This window comes from Nicotiana tabacum, chromosome 8 (genome assembly GCF_000715075.1).
Source record: "Nicotiana tabacum cultivar K326 chromosome 8, ASM71507v2, whole genome shotgun sequence".
NCBI lineage: Eukaryota > Viridiplantae > Streptophyta > Magnoliopsida > Solanales > Solanaceae > Nicotiana > Nicotiana tabacum.
The window spans coordinates 106170773-106184503 of NC_134087.1; the positions used below are offsets into that span (position 1 = coordinate 106170773).

The following is a 13731-nucleotide window of genomic DNA, read 5'->3' on the forward strand; positions in this document are numbered from 1 at the left end:
AGGGTATTGACCGGTGTGAATCTGGGGTGGGTTGGTGTAGATCGGGGTTTTGCTCGAATCTTCAAACAAAGATTCGAGACGATGGGGAATGATTCGAGGCAAGCTGCTAATGGATTCGTGTTCAGGGTGGTTGGGTGCATCAGGGGTGTTATTTTGGTGGTCACCGGCGTCGTGGTTGCCGGGTTTACGGTGAAAGTGTATGGTGGCGGCTAGGGTTTGGAACGGGGGGTTTGGGTTCGTCTCTGGGATGATGGTGCACAGTAGGCGAGGGGTGGTTTGGTTTGGAGGCGTGGGTAAAGGGGTGGGGCCTTATATACGGAGGGGGAAAATGGATCCTGGCCGTTGGATCAGGTGAAATCGAGGGCCAGGATCCCTTCACTTAAAGGGAACGGTGTCGTTCCACTTAAAAGGAGGTCGGGCTGGTCCGGGGCCAAATGGGTCGGGCATCTGGGGGTGGTTTGAGTCCGTTGGATTAAATGAAATGAACGGCTCTGATTAGACGCACCTAAACGGCGTCGTTTCAATTTAGACGGGAGGTGAGCTGGACCGTTAGATCTGTTTGATCAACGGTCCATATCTGATAGGCTAGAACGACGTCATTTGGGGAGGTCCTTGAGATCTAGTTTGGACTGGGTCGTTGTAATTGGTTTGGGCCTGATTTTCAGTTGAATTTTGGCCCAAATCCGGTATTTTCTTTCGTTATAATTAAACAAAATTCCTAAAAACCAAAATTAAACTACCCCAATATTAATTAACACCTAACAACAATTATCGCACGAATTAAAACATTTAATAAAATTACCATGACAATAAATAGAATAAAAATGCATATTTTTTGTGGTTTTCGCTTTTAAAACCAAATAATGGTTAATTAATTCCTAAATATACCATTTTTCCTAAATGCATGCAACATGTATTTTTGTATCTTTAACTATAACAAGGCAAGCATTTATGGACAGAACAATATCAAAATGTCACACAAATTCTCAAAATTGTACCCGAAGGTTACTTGTTTTATTTCTTTTTCGATTTCTTTTGGAGTAGTTTCCGTGAAGCAAAAATCACGTGCTCACAAGAACTGTGAGAACCATGACCCGATGATGCCCCAGGATAACCTGGGCGAGCTGATTGAGTCTGCCTACATGGACGGCCTTTGCCCTACTGGAACTGACCCCTCGAAGGAGCACTACTAAAGCTACCAGATCCCCGAGGCCTCTTAGCCTCCCTCTCCTCTCACTCCTGGTGAAGAACCGACTCAATCTCATGGGCGATGTCAACAACCTCCTTGAAAGTAGCACCTATCACCCTCTCCCTAATCATAAGAATCTGAAGCTGATATGTGAGGCCATCAACAAATCTCCTGATCCTCTCTCGATCTGTGGGAACTAACCAGACCGCATGACGAGCTAACTCAGAGAACCGCATCTCATACAGCGTCACAGTCATCTCTCCCTAATGCAACTACTCGAACTGCCTGCGCAGCTCCTCTCGGCAAGATTGTGGCACATACTTCTCCAGAAAGAGAACAGAGAACTGCTGCCAGGTAAGGGGCGCTACACCAACAGGCCTACGCCTCTCATACGCCTCCCACCAAGTGAAGGCAGCCCCAGAAAACTGAAATGTAGTTAATGCTACACCACTGGTCTCCAGAATACCCGCTATACGAAGCATCCTCTAGCACTTATCTAAGAAACCGTGGGCATCCTCTCCCTTTGCACCACTGAAGGTCAGAAGCTGGAGTCTACCAAACCTCTCTAATCGACGCTGCTCATCGTTCGGCATAACTGGTACCACATACTCCTGAGCTGGTGCAACCGGCTGGGCTGGAGGTGCCCCCGATGTCTGAAGTCCCTACACAACCTGCTTAGGTGTGCGAGAAACGGGAGATTGGGTGCCTCCCCCAGCCTGAGAAGTAGCTGCGACCGTAGTAACTGAGACCGCCTGAGCCAAATCGGTACACACTGATAAAATCTGAGCTAAAGCCTTCTGAAGGCCTGGAATCACAATTGGCACAGCTGGTGCCTGAGCTGGTGCTGCTGTAGTGTCCACAACTGGGACCCGATCCGGAATTGGGGTAGCTGGTGGATCTGCAGGTGCTGCCCTAGCTGCTCTGCCCCTACCACGGCCTCGACCGCGTCCTCGGCCTCTAGTGGCCCCAGCTGGTGGTACTGGTGGTCATCCATCCTGCTCGGTAGCACGTGTCCTCACCATCTGTGAGAGAATTGAAAATAAAAGTTTAGTACTCGGATCAACAGATTCGCACGACAAGAATTTCAAGAATATGGAGTTTTTCCTAAAGGTCATGCAGCCTCTCGAGGATAAATACAGACATCTCCGTACCGATCTGCGAAATTCTACTAAACTGGCTCATGACTCGCGAGACCTATGTAACCTAGGCTCTGATACCAACTTGTCACAACCCCGAATACCCGATCATGATGGCGCCTATCACATTACTAGGCAAGCCAACCCAAACATCGATCATAACCCTTTTTCTATTAATATACCATTTTCTAACACGAGTTTAAATACCAAATTTTCATAATAAGTGTTTAAAACAACTAAAATATATGGAAGTCAATAGAACATGAGACAACACAGCCCAAACATATGGTTTCACGAGTTTAGAGCCTCTAATACACAGCCAACTGTCTAATGCATCGTAAGTCTAAAAATACGGAAAATAACAAGATAGGAAGGAGAAAAGCAGGGTTGCGGACGTCATGTAGCTACCTCGCAATCTCCGGCAAACTCTTAATAAGCTGAGGATCCTCACTCTGCCGCTCGGGCACCTGGATCTGCACACAAGGTGCAGGGAATAATGTGAGTACGCTAACTCAGTAAGTAACAAAAGTAAATAAGGTCTGAAAGTAGTGACAAGCAGTTAAAAATCATATAAATAAATAAACAACAGGATAACAGATCAAACTCCACTGTTTAAAACCAGTTCTGTCATAAAAATCATCAATTTCAGTTTAAATACTTGAAATCATATACTGAGCAATTTCTCAACAGAGGCTTATTTTAAAAGAAGAGTGAAATCAGTGAAATTATCATAACCGGGCCTCTCGGGCATGATATCACTCAGAATATGGCCTCTCGGGCAACTTCTCAATCACTCGGTACTCACTCTCAGCACTCAGGCTCATTAATACCTCATAATAATAATCATCATATAACCGTTGTGGCGTGCAACCCGATCCATACTTTATATTCGACTACGCTCACTAGAGGTGTACAGACTCCGGAGGGGCTCCTATAGCCCAAGCGTCATATCTCTACGGCGCACAGTCCGATCCAATATATATATCGCTGCGGCGTGCAGCCCGATCCATATAAGTACTGTTGTGGCGTGCAGCCCGATCAATAATTCATACATATATAAATATCCTCACCATTAGGTTCTCAACCTCTCTCAGTCATTAACCTCGTAGCCTCTCGGGCACAACAGTAGAAATTAGGGAACTCAGTCCAAACAGTCCTCACATTTAAGAAGTAGAGTGATAAAATAAGTTTTAAATAATAAACAGTAAAACATGACTGAGGATATGCTTTCAAACAAGTAGATAAAGGAAAAAAAACAGTAAAAATGCCCCTAAAGGTCTCAACAGGTCGGCACAAGGCCCAAACATGGCATACAGCCCACAAAATAGTATAAATGACTAAGTACGGAATATCATAAGGTTTCTGATCAAATACGTGGCTTAATAGTCGCTACGGGATGGACCAAGTCACAATCCCTACCGGTGCACCCCCACACGCACGTCACCTAGCATGTGCGTCATCACATTTATCAAAACAAGTCAAATACCGGGGTTTTGTACCCTCAGTTCCAGATTTACAATGGTTACTTACCTCAAACCGGTGAAATACTACTACGCGATGCCTTTTCCCCTCAAGTCGGCCTCCACTCGCGTCGAATCTATCCAAAATCAGAATCACGGCGTCAGAATATGCTAAGGGAATGAGGCCCAAGCGAAAATAATCAAATTATACAAAAAATCCCGAAATTGGCCAAACCCCGACCCCCGGGCCCACGGCTTGAAACTCGATAAAATTGTATCAAGGGAATCCTTATCCTTCCACGAGTTCATACATACCAAGAATACTGAAATCCGAGTCCAAATGACCTCTCAAATTCTCGTTTTAAAGTCTTTTAATCTCAAGCCCTAATCCCTAATTTTCTTCCTTAATCTCCACTAATACCATGATTAAACAATGAAAAAATGATCATAAACTCAAATAATGAAGCTTAGGGAACTTACCCAATTGATATCCCTTGATTTCTCTTGAAATCCATTGCCTTAGCCTCTTTCCCGTCTTCAAAAATGGAGAACTTAGCAAAATTTCACGAAGAAAACAATATATACCTTCTGGCCCAGGGATTCCGCACCTGCGGCCCAGATACCGCATCTGCGGTACCGCATTTGCGGTCAATTAGCCGTTTCTACGGTTTTCACTTAATGGTCCAAAACTGCATCTGCGACCAAGTAGCCACACCTGCGCTATCGCAGGTGCATTCAGCCAACCGCATATGCGGCTCTTGCCCTTCTCCTCCTTGACTGCTTCTGCGGTCCTTTCCTTGCATCTGCGTCATCGCACCTGCGATCCCCAATCCGCAGGTGCGGAAATATCATAACAGAAAAATCTGCAGCTTCTCAAATTTCCCAAACTCTCCGACAACCATCCGAAATCACCCCGAGGCCCCCGGGACCTCAACAAAAAGCACCAACATAACCCAAAACCTTGTTCAAACTTATACCAATCTTCAAAATACCTCAAACAACACTGAATCAACCAAACTCATCGGATTCAAGCCTAAGTTTACCAAAATCTTCTAAATTACGCTTTTTATCAAAAACCCAACCAAACCACGTTCGAATGACCTGAAATTTTACACGCACATCCCAAATGACACAACGGAACTACTGCAACTCTCGGAATTCCATTCCGATCCCTATATCAAAATCTCACCTATCAACCGGAAATCGCCAAAAATCCAATTTCGCCAATTCAAACCTAAATCCACTCCGGACCTCCAAAACTCATTCCGATCACGCTCCTAAGTCCCAAATAACCTCCCAAAGCTAACCGAACCAACGGAACTCACATCCGAGCCCTTTAACACATAAGTCAACATCCGGTTGACTTTTCCAACTTAAGCTTCCTCAAAAAAGACTAAGTGTCTCAAACCTTACCAAATCCTTTCCGAACCCGAACCAATCAACCCGATCACATATAGAACCATTAGACAAAGCAATAAGAAGCAAAAATGGGGGAAATGGAGTAGTAACTCATGAGACGACTGGTCGGTCGTCACAACTACGATATTTATGAATTATTTTTCCTAAAACTAGTTTGAGATTATTGCACAAGCCCAAGAATTATGGAAGCTTACATTGGGGAATATTTATCTATTTCAAAGGATCAAATGCAGCTTTGGTGTTTCCCTACTGGATTAATTTAACGCAGACTCGAATTTTCTTACTTTGTTTAAATCCCTTTATAACTTTGATCAAACTAATAGGGAAAACCAACCAATTAGGCGTTCGAGAAGCTACCTTGGTTTGTTATTAGGAGCTACTAACTTGACTGGGGACAAATAAAACCATTCAATCTTCAAAGCAGTATCGTTATGGTTAAAACCTACGAATTGGGGCTTAATCGAAGTCCTGATTCCTAATATTTAGCAACTAAAAAATTAAAAGGCGGGTTCATCTTGGGCCTTATTTGTCAATAACTGGGCCTAGCAACTCTGCTTTGAATAGCCCATTAGACGAACCCCAATATTTAAGCTTAAATAAACAAATTGACATAGTCTATAGATGCGGACCTGAGTGTAGCCAGGCCCAAGACAGATGACAAATCATTATAAGGAATGAAACAGAGGCTCTGGCCCAATATACAACATGACAACAATTACGAGAAGTTAAACATGTGTTTACAAGATCAGTTTGGAATCTATCTTTAACGAATCAAAAGGAGCTATATTCATGCGCTGATTGCAATAAAATCTGAAGATATAACAAAATTAATACAATGCCCTACGTTATACAGAAATAATATCTAATTAATTCTAAGATTTCATTCTATGAACTTCCTTGATGAAATATGTTTCTAGTGTGGTCTCCTCTCTTTAAGGGACATTTGCATCTATACCCGTTTTTTGGGTCACGTTTTAACTTATACCCGCTTTGCGAAAAAAATTGCAAGCGTATCCACTTTTTGCGTGACTTCAGACATACAGGCCTGAAGTAGCAAAGGCAATCACGCAAACTTCAGCATTCTAGTAGACGGGCCTGAAGTAGCAAAAATTGTTGAACCAAGTGTTGGCTGAAGTTTTTGTTTGTAATTGCTGAACTTAAGCATTCTAGTAGCTGAAGTTTTATTCTCTATTTGCTTAAGTTTTTATTTGTAATTGTTGAACTTAAGCATTCTATTAGCTGAAGTTTTGTTCTCTATTTGCTGAACTTCAGCATGTTTTAGCTGAAGTTTTGTTCTATATTTGCTAAACTTCAGCATATTTTAGCTGAAGCTTTGTTATGTTTGTGATAAACTTTAGGGGTGAAATTTATTTTGTTTTTGCTGAACTTCAGCATTCTAGAAGTTGAAGTTTTTGTTTATATTGTTGAACTTCAACATTCTTAACGTTTGTTGCTTATAACCAAAAGTTAAGAATAGGAGATTGCAAAAATGGAAGAAGAGTTGAAAACAAATACTAAGCTTATAACCAAGTAGAAGAGACTGATTCAAAATTGGAGGAAGGAGTTGAAGGACCAATTAGACAAACACAACATTGAGTTGGAAAGGGTGTAAACTACAAAGGAGTTTCTTCTTTTGCGAGGTCCATTATGTTGTTTTCTCTTGCTATCATCCCTTAGCATTCTGTATTGAAGGTGCTTGAAGACAATGAGCTCACTACAAAGATGAATTGTGGCTAGCTTTCTGTATTTATTTGTTTGGAAGTTATTAGGTTGGTCAAAGTACATAAGCATCAAACGTTAATTTTCAGCAGAAAGTTTATCTCTATGAACTGAAGTTTCATAGCAGCACCAACAGCAGCAGAAGGAAGAGGAGGAGAAAGGGGGCTGAACTTTTTTAAAAAGTGAGTACAAGTTAAAACGTTTTAAAAAAATGGGAATAGGTTAAATGGGGGCGACTAAATAGGGCGCCCCGTACCATTTTTACTCTCTTTAAGCTACTTCCAAATTTACAAAGACATAGCCATTGGGTTACTCTTCGTAAATCAGTTTGGCTATTCTAGTAATTCAATAGATAGACAGCATATTAGGCTTAATTCAGCTATTATTAGTAATCTCATTTAAAAAAATGTCGTTATTTGAGAAGGTAGATCAACATCAGTGGTGAACCGACAATACAAAGGTCAACCCAAGAAAAACAAACTAAGCAGCATTTTATAGCTAGCATGCTAGACCTATAAGACTGAAACACACAAATATATCATCACAATCAGACCAGATCTGCATAACAGAAGAATTCAATAGCAAGAAATCAACTAGTCATTTCATAGATTTGAGCAAATATGCTGAGAACACAACAACAGGCCAACAAGAAATAAACAAACATTCCTTTGAAATAAAAATCATTGTACAGAATCATGAGAAAATACCTAAACAACATGGTGAATCAACTAAAAGCCAAATAAAGGCTAAGAGAAAATGAAGAAATCCAGCAGAACTCAGAACAGCTGCAATACAATGAATTTTCATTAACTCCAAAAGCTATAAAATCCAGAATTTGCAGTAACAGAGTAGGACTTAGAAAAACAGCCTTGAATAATTTTTTTTTTCCTTTTTTTTGGTTTTTTCCTATATTTATACTGAATTTTTTCAGAGTGTTTTCTTTGAGAGCAATGCAGAGGATGAATTTTTTCAGAGTGTTTTCTTTGAGAGCAATGCAGAGAATTAGTGTGTGTGTGAGAGAGGAAAAATATGTGGTCTCTTATAGAGTGTAGGGGCGTTAGATACACACACAAAAATTTAGGGAAGTATCTAGGAATGTCAGCCCTAAAAATAAGGAGAAAAGCATCCTTTTTCAATAAATTTGGATAGCTGTCCATTTTCAAATAGTCTTCTCATTTTCAGCATCTTTTATTAACAGATTTGGACATCTGTCCGTCATCTATTCTTTTCCTACTTTTCCAGCCCCTTTACTCTTTCGCATTTCCTTTTTACACCCCAAATCCCATGACCTAACTCTTTTCTTCATCATTTTAATATTGTTTTAACCCCTTCCACACTCTTCTAGAACCTTCCAACCAATTATGTGAAATTCTTTTGATTTAAACCCCTAAATACCCCTTGAAACTCTGAATATTTACCTAAGGACCTAATTTTATGGACCTGGGGTCATGTGACCCTAGGTCAAAGTGTACAGACTCCACGAGAATTCTCAATCCCCATTATCCCAATCTTTCAAATTGATGGACCTACACTAGTTACACAAAAATCTAGCCCATTTCTAAATTAAAGCCAAACGAAAAATAGTGTATATGTTCGAATGAACTCAACAAACAATCAAACAATGATCCAAACAAATCCTAAAACCTACTTCAAATTATAATTAACTCAAATCCAAATAAGCAAATAACAACTCTGATAGCCAATTAAGCAGTAAATCATTAATTAGTAATTTAACGACAGATCAATATTCATTACTTAACCAAAGTGAATGAACAGGAAAGGAGTAACCTAAATCAAATCACATGACTGACTTAGCTTAACTAAACTGTATGACTATATGCAATTAAACAGGCAATTAAAACGAAAGGGAGGGAGATATACCTAATAAGTAAACACCAACAAGGACTAAATGGCCAAGTAGAAGACTCGAACAGACTCCGATGGCTGTGATATGAACTAAGACTAACATCAATTGATTTCTCTCATCAAAAGCAATTGATTGATCTATCTTGGGTTCAAACAGGCCGAGATTGAAGGGAAATAGAAAAGGACAAACTTAGGGTTTTTCGACCTTCTGAGATCTGTAATTCATGGAGTTCTAATGGAAATTGAGGAAAATTAACGATAGAATAGTGATAAGAGGAAGCTTGGGATTATGGGGTGATATTTTAGGGCTGTTTGGCGATGGGCCGCCGCCATGGATGATTTCCGGCGGCAGTCTAAGGCTGAGGTTGAGAAAGGGTGAGGAGAGAGATTGGTAAAGTAATTGGGAGTAAGGGAAATGAGTCTTAGACAGTTTTAAGAAGTTTGGGACTTTAGTTCTCAACCGTAGGATTGGATTAATGGATTATGGAGATTAAACGAACATGAAACGGCATCGTTTAGTTTAATGGAGATTATGGACAAGATATAGGGCTTGGGTTGGGGCGGATCTTTGTGGGCTGCCAATTCTTTGGTCCAACCATTTATAAGACTTAAAACCCACACCTTTGTTTAATTCTCATTTTACCAATTTATTAATACTCTAATTTGAATTAACTTTTTCACAATTAATTTAACCACCCGAATTTCTAATTGATCAAACGATTAACTAACTAAACTAACACACACTTAATTAAATCAAAACTAAAATTACTAAAAGAGAAAAAATGAAAAGTAATTAAAGTATATATATATATATATATATATATATCATTAGATAAATGCACTTGAAATGTATTTAATTCCTAAAATGCGATTGGAATGCAAAACATGAAATCAAAAACATTTTTGGTAGTTTTCCTATGATTTTATAATGCTCCTAATAATGCAATTAAGCTAAAAATGCAACCAAACAAATAAGGATTTTTTTTAGACATTCTACAAAATCAAAAATTTATTTTTTGAGTCTACAACAATAACAATGACCCAGTAAAGTCCCACTAAGTAGGGTTTGGGGAGGGTAGTGTGTACGCAGACCTTACCCCTACCCCAATAGGGCAGAGAGGCTGTTTCCGATAGACCCTCGACTCAGGAAGATACAAATAAAACAAGAAAACAAGAAAAGACAATTCATCAGTAACGTCAACATACACCATAAAAATAATGACAACATCCTAAAAACCATAAAATAGATGACATGCAATAACCATAACCCACAATTAAGGTCTAGAGCTATGGAAAACAGTAAGGTTAGTGTGAACTCTACATTAACCACAAGCCTGTCTAGGACCAACCTACTCAAACTCGCTTCACCCCCGGAATGGAGGAGGAGAAGCTCGACTCCCACCCTATCCTACAACCCTAATGCTCGACCTCCAAACCTCCCTATCAAGGGCCATGTCCTCGGAAATCTGCAATCGTGTCAGGTCCTTCCTGATCACCTCTCTCCAATACTTCTTAGGCCGTCCTCTACCTCTTCTCGAACCCACTAAAGCCAGCAACTCACACCTCCTCATCGGAGCATCCAGGCTTCTCCTCTGCACGTGCCCGAACCATCTAAGCCTCGCTTCCCGCATCTTGTCTTCCACAGAGGCCACACCCACCTTCTCCCAAATATCGTCATTCCTAATCTTATCTATCCTAGTGTGCCCGCACATCCACCTCAACATCCTCATCTCAGCTACCTTCATCTTCTGGATATGAGAGTTCTTAACTGACCAGCACTCTGCCCCATACAACATGGTCGGTCTAACCACCGCCATATAAAACTTACCTTTGAGTATCGATGGCACTTTTTTGTCACATAAGACTCCAGATGCTAGTTTTCATTTCATCCACCCCACTCCTATGCGGTGAGTGACGTCCTCGTCAATCTCTCCATCCCCTTGAATAACTGACCCAAGGTACTTGAAACTACCTCTCTTGGGGATGACCTGTGATCCAAGCCTCATATCCATGCCTACTTCCCTCGACTCGACGTTGAACTTGCACTCTAGGTACTCTGTCTTAGTCCTGTTCAATTTGAAACCCTTAGACTCGAGAGCCTGTCTCCAAACCTCCAACCTCTCATTAACATCGTCCCGCATCTCATCAATCAGTACTATGTCATTAGTGAATAACATACACCATGCCAATTCTCCTTGAATATGGTGTGTTATTGCATCCATTACTAAGGCAAATAAGAACGGGCTAAGCGCTGATCCTTAGTGTAACCCCATAACAACCGGGAAATACTCCGAGTCGCCACTCACAGTCCTTACCCTAGTCTTAGATCCATCATACATGTCCTTGATCGCTCTAACATAAGCTACCGGCACACCGTTTGCCTCCAGACACCTCCATAGCACCTCCCTAGGGACCTTGTCATATGCTTTCTCCAAGTCAATAAACACCATGTACAGATCTTTCTTCCTATCCCTGTACTATTCCACCAACCTCCTAATAAGATGGATAGCTTCAGTGGTCGAACATCCCAGCATGAACCCGAACTGGTTGTCAGATATAGACATTATCTTCTTCACCCTCGCCTCCACCACCCTCTCCCAAACTTTCATGGTATGACTTAGTAACTTGATACACCTATAGTTGTTACAACACTGAATATCACCTTTGTTCTTGTACAATGGAACCATTGTACTCCACCTCCACTCATCTGGCATCCTCTTCGTCCTAAAAATAACATTAAATAGCCTAGTCAACCACTTGAAGCCTGCTCTACCCATATACTTCCAGAACTCAACCGGAATTTCATCTGGCTCGGTCGCTCTGCCCCGACTCATCTTACGCACAGCCCCCACGACCTCCTCCAACTTAATACGCCTACAATACCCAAAGTCTCGGAGACTCTCTGAATGCCCCAGATCCCCTAGCACTATATCACGGTCCCCTTCCTCATTTAGAAGACCCTAAAAGTACATCTTCCATCTCTGTTTAATCTGGGACTCCCCCATCAAGACTCTACCTTCCTCGTCTTTGATGCACCTCACTTGATCCAAATCCTGAGCCTTCCTCTCCCTCGCTTTAGCCAATCGAAACAACTTCTTATCCCCGCCTTTTTTCCCCCAATTCCTCATACAGTCGGCCAAATATTGCATTCTTAGCCTCCGTGACTGCTAGCTTAGCCTCCTTTCTTGCTACCTTGTACCCCTCTTTATTCGCTCTTCTCTCCTCCTCGCATGTGCTCCCTACCAACTTCATATACGCTTCCTTCTTTGCCTCCACTTTGCCTTAGACTATGTCATTCCATCACCAGTCGCCTTGGTGCCTTCCAGAGTGACCCTTCGAAATCCCTAGCACCTCTCTTGCCACCTCCCTAACTCAGTTCGCCATCGTAGCCCACATAGCTCTGGCGTCCTCACTACTCCTCCATGCTCCCATAGCCGATAACCTCCCCTCCAACTCCTGGGCTTTATCCTTAGTTAAGTCTCTCCACCTAATCCTCGGTTGACCACGAGCATACCTCTTCTTCCTCCTTATCGTAATACCAACGTCCATTACCAAGAGCCTATGTTGGGTTGCGAGGGTCTCACCCGAGATAACCTTGCAATCCCTGCACAACTATTGTGACCAAAACAATGACGCAAGTGTACGCGATCTTCAAGTAATATAGTAATAAGTAAAGTATCATTCCCACGAGGACTTGTGATCAACTTATAGACTGATGCAAACTCAAACAATCATCGATTCAAGCTAATTCATTACAAAATACACAAATAACCAATTTACAATTTAACTAGTAGACAAACAATAATACAATGCAAAGTTACTACGCCACTTATGAATTTTTCTTTTAACAATTAATAAAAGAGATATCCCGGGGTTATGGGCTTGCTAGAGATCATCCTACGTTTTTAGCTTAAAAATAATTTATTGAATTATTTGGGTTATTGATTATAGGGTTAATAATACCCATAAGAATTTGTCGATTTCTTATGCGCCTATTCAAGTTAAATTAATATCTATATTTCTATGGTATTAATATTAACTCAAATGAATTTACAAATCCTATTTCTCAACCAAACAATGCAATTAAGTATAGTTCTATCTTAATCGCGAATATTTCACCCGATGCCCAGGATCCAGATCTTGCTCTATTTAATTTTATATGCAATCAAGAATTTCCTTTTTCAAGTTTAACTCAAGATTCGTAAATAATATTTCACTGTTAGCTACGCAGTAAAATAATTAACAGCAGAATCAAATAAACAACCTTTAACGATAATTTCAAGATCATCAATTTAAGCTTCAAACAACATAATCATCTAATACCCATAACCCCAGAATATTTGAGTTTTTAGCCACTCATAATTATACAAACATCAACAATAAAAATCTTAAACATAATATGAGTAAATACTAGGAGAAGGTTTAGAAAAACACTTTTAATCCTTGCTCCATGTTGATGTTCCTCCTTGATTCTCTTCTTCAAGATGAATCTCCTTCTTCTTTTTCTCTCCAAAAACAGGTCTCCCCCAATAATGGCACTGTTTTTGCCTTTTTAATCGTGTAGGAAGGGGTTTTGACAAGTATGCCCTTTTTAGTCCGAAATAGAATAATTTTGTGATTTTTACACACCTGCGGCGCGCTCCGCGGCGCCCCGTGCGATGCATACATGGATTGGACAGAGGTAGAATGCATTTTAACGGAGCAAAACAATGCAGCGAAAATATTTGCACTGCTGCGGCACCCCGCGGTGCGGCAGTGCAATATTTTGTGTTGTTGCATTTTTTCATTTGTTTTGCTATCCGGGCCTTCTTTGCGACCCCCGAACACGATGTCGACTTGATTTATTTAGCTTTTACTCAGACTTCAAAGCCCAAAATCAGTCAAATTCATCCCAAATTTATTTCTTAAGTCGAATTAGCTTCCTGCAAGGCATAAAGCATGA

At 40.8% G+C, this 13731-nt stretch overlaps 1 long non-coding RNA gene across 1 annotated transcript; it reads right to left on the bottom strand.

The window, feature by feature from the left end:
* Nucleotides 1–848: 848 nt before the first annotated feature.
* LOC107782158 (uncharacterized) lies at nucleotides 849–8056 on the bottom strand. Its single transcript, XR_012694547.1, has 3 exons — nucleotides 7631–8056; nucleotides 2734–2798; nucleotides 849–2211 (listed from the first exon to the last, which is right to left on the bottom strand). It is a non-coding gene; the product is annotated as an uncharacterized LOC107782158 (long non-coding RNA).
* Nucleotides 8057–13731: the final 5675 nt, after the last annotated feature.